Consider the following 4,174-nt stretch of genomic DNA (forward strand, 5'->3'; position numbering starts at 1 on the left):
AGGATATGTTGAAAATCAGTCCTATCTAATGTTTGGTTAGAGATTGGATGAGGTATTATTACTATTTCAATGACCAAAGCGTCCCTTAATTTGTAGCATCGCTTTAATAAAATAATTCAATAACTTATAACTTTTATTAGAATAGAGTAGCTTGAAACATTAGAATTATAAAGTAAATCAAGACTATTGATATATAAAATTTTACATTCACTCAAACTCAACCCATTCAAGCCCGTAAAAATAAGTTTTGACCGAGTTTTTGAACCTAAATTTGAAATCCAATTAAATAATAGGTCGAGTTTTGGCTAAATTAGGATTAAATGAAATAAAACCTAACCCATTTAAGAGTTTTAAATGAATTGAACTCAAGCCAATTTAGAAGATTTTTTTTTTGAATAAGTTTGAACTTATTGAAATCCTCATTCACAAAGCTCAATTGATAGAGTTATGTATTTATGCAGAATTTGATTGAGAAAATATGGTTAGTAAGAACAATTCAGTCCAAGGGCAGTTTGGTCCTTTTATTACGATGTTAGTAGAGTCAGATTAGTCAAAAAAATTAAAATAATGAATAGGGGCAAATTAGTCAAAAAAATTTAGTATAATTAGTAGGGGCAACTTAGTCCATTTCCTATCATATTGTTATGTGAGAGCATGGTTATATAATAATGAGTATGAATTTGTAGCATTCACAAGAGTAATAAGTTCAACTTTTGTTATGTTGATAATAGGGGCAAATTAGTCAAAAAAAACTTCAAAATTAATCAATAGGGGCAAATTAGTCCATCATGTTTTATTATCATGTGAGAGTAGGGTTATATAGTTATTAGAATATAAATTTGTATTATTTGTAAGAATAAATCAGTCTAAAATTTTATCATCCTATCTCTTAGTCATTTCGAAATAACTAATACTACTTCCCCAATTGAATTATTTTACCCCATAAATAGGAAATTTTTTTTTTAGAATTGGCGAGTTTTATATAACAAAATAAGAATTTACACTCTAACCGTTAATTTTCCCCTCTTATCTTCATCTACAATTCTAAGAAGATCAGGGGGAAATTTGATTCAAAAATAACTTTATCCATCCTATTGAGATAACTAGCCATAAAGTCAGCAGTTTGATTACATTGGTGATATACAAAATATATAGTCAACTCCTTGAAGTATGAAATTAAATCCTTTATATCAGAATATGCAACTAGAGCCCTCTAAGGACAGTCAATTTTGCTATTTAAGATATCTGCAGCGAGCTTTGAATCAATGCGAACCTCTATACGTTTCCATCCTTTGAGTTTAGCAAACACCAATGCTTCCCTGATGGCTTCCAACTCATGGATTAATATTGAGTCTGCGCTTACTCCAATAGCCCCAGCTGCTAAGATGTCACCATTCTCATCTCTAAGGATGAACCCTTCACCCCCTATGTCTCCCTGGACTGATCCATCACAATTCAAGCATTTAATTCCAGGTTTGGGAGCTTCTCATTTGCACCAGAATATAGTTGGATGAAAGAAAGCAGCTTGAAGTCTCCATTTTGTGGCTAAGGATCTGTTGCTCGGGTTGTCCTTAATTTCACAGTTTCTCCCAATCTTCTTTTGTAGTTGATCTATAATAGTCTGGGCTAATGCTGTTGGTGATCTGCTTTCCTGGCAAAACAAGTGGTTGTTCCTTTCTTGCCATATAAAATAGACAGCAGCACAGAAAGATAGCTTACGTAAGAGACCCTTTAGCTCTGCCCCTCTAATATGTGAACAAAGCCAATTGAGAGTTTGTGACCAATTTTGAGTCTGATTGAAAGTCAGCCCAAGAAGATTAAGGAGAATCTTCCACACAACCTTACTGTAAGAGCAGTGAAAGAATAGGTGGTGAACAGTTTCAATATGCAACTCACATAAGCAACAGGTCCCATCATTTGTAACACCATATTCACACAACTTGTCTTTTGTTTGGAGTGCTTCTCTTAATGCTAGCTGAGCAATGACAGAATATCTTGGTACTAAACCTTTAAACCAGATCAGATTATACCAATGAACTCTTTCCTGTCGTGTCCGGATAGCATTCCAAACAGATTTGGTAGTGAAGTTCCCAGACGGTAAAGGTCTCCAAATGATTCTGTCTTGCTGGTTCTTCAATCTTGGAATAGAGTGTAATTCCAGCCAAAAGATGCTTAAACATGGAAGAGATATATCTGGTGGTCTCCATTGCTCTCCGTGGATAATGTTTGAAACTTTGTCAAACTTGCAATCCAAAATAATCAACGGAGTAGCCCAAGTGAAGGAATTCCAAATGACACCTCGAGGATGCCATGGTTCAAGCCAGAGATGAGTAGAACTACCATTGCCGATAAGATGAGTGATCAACTTTGAAACTTCACCCCTGATCTTAAGTATGCTACAAGTAGCCCACGAGCATGAGTGAGGAGTTTTCATAGTCCAGATAGAGTCTTTTTTGAGGTATCTTTCCTTAAACCAGAGGACTCATAGTGTCTTTTTAAAGGATGCAATACGCCATAAATGCTTCATAAGGTTGGCTGTATTGCATTCAGCGAGTTTTCGTATCCCAAGTCCTCCTTCCTATTTCGAAATTGTGACTTTTTTCCAACTAACTTTTGCTCGAGCAGGGCCAACATCAGAGCCTATCCAAAGGAATCTGCATAGCATTTGCTCTAATTTGTCTCTGATAGGAGATTGATTTGGCTAGTTGGGATGTATAATCTCATATATAAAATACAACCATATATGGGATGACAAGGATAATTCAATCCTATGTCATTCCATAAACCAAATGATTAGTCCCTTAACTTTTATTTTACAATTTAGTGTTATATTGCTTTAGTTTTAGCCTATCTAAACCTTCTAGCCAAGGTCTCAAGTTTCAATTTTAAATAACCATTATCACTATTAATTTACCAATTCATTAGACCAAGTTATTTATTCACTAATATGTTGGACCAATACACATACATGTGCATATGAGGCATATATCAATAGTAGATGTGTGTATATGTAGACGTTCTAGATTTGTATAAGGCTAATGAAAATAGTGCATAAAATATTTTTATATGGCTAACGAAAATAGTGAATAACATATTTTCATTCTTGTTTTTTGTGCATATTTGTTTGGATAGTGATTTATTTGTCAAATGTTATTTGCTTGCATTATTAACACATTTTCCAATTACCTTTTAATCTCATATAAATCACATTAAAAAAGTGTTGCAGCATATTTTTTAAAAAATTTATCCCAAATAATCTACTATCCAAACACACAAACGAAGAAAATTGCATGCTTAAAGGTCAAATTCTACTAAGCTTTGACTCATTAGATTCCTTAATTGGATAGTGAATCCTCCCTATAGTTCACAAACTTGATCCTACTTCATTTCAACTTACGAGGGGATTAAGAGCTACCAATAGTAATAGAAAATGCAATATCATAGTTTCATGTTTGCATTATTTATTGTAATGGAAGGTCATATTTTCTTGGCAAGAATAAAGATTGGTTTCGTATATTTCTTTCTATTTTGCCAGAGTGAGAAATGAAGACATTCATCATTATCTTTCACATTAAATGTATAAGATACGGTGCCCCTAGATTATGCGCACTCTGTATCGTAATCAAGTTTAAATTATGCGTACTAACCCTAAATTATGTGCATCAAGTAAGTCTAATCACCTGAAATTTGTGATAAACAATGATTCAATGATGAGCATAGCTGTCAATGTAAGTATTATAACTCGTAGATTTTGTTAGTATTGATTATTGATAATATGCAATCTGATCTTTTCAATTGACTGCATTGTTGTGAGCTATTAACTTGCTAACAATGTCAATACCAAACAACTATTAGGTATGGGGCATATTGACAATTAAGCCCATTTAGACTACTATTTTCTAGAGTTCTTTAAAAAAAAATGTATTGTAGAGATTGGATGTATATAAGATAAAAAGGTGATTGAAAAATGTATTGACGAAAAATATAAATTTTTTTAAAAAACAACAATCCAAACAAGGCCATGATTTTTTATCCACAATTGATATATTTGCATAATGATAACCGAAAATGAATATGTAACATAATTTTATTCCCTTTTTCGTACATAGGTGTTTGGATAGGAGAATATTTGAAATAATTACTATAATAATATTTGTTATATAACATGTATGAA

This window comes from Coffea eugenioides, chromosome 8 (genome assembly GCF_003713205.1).
Source record: "Coffea eugenioides isolate CCC68of chromosome 8, Ceug_1.0, whole genome shotgun sequence".
Lineage (NCBI taxonomy): Eukaryota > Viridiplantae > Streptophyta > Magnoliopsida > Gentianales > Rubiaceae > Coffea > Coffea eugenioides.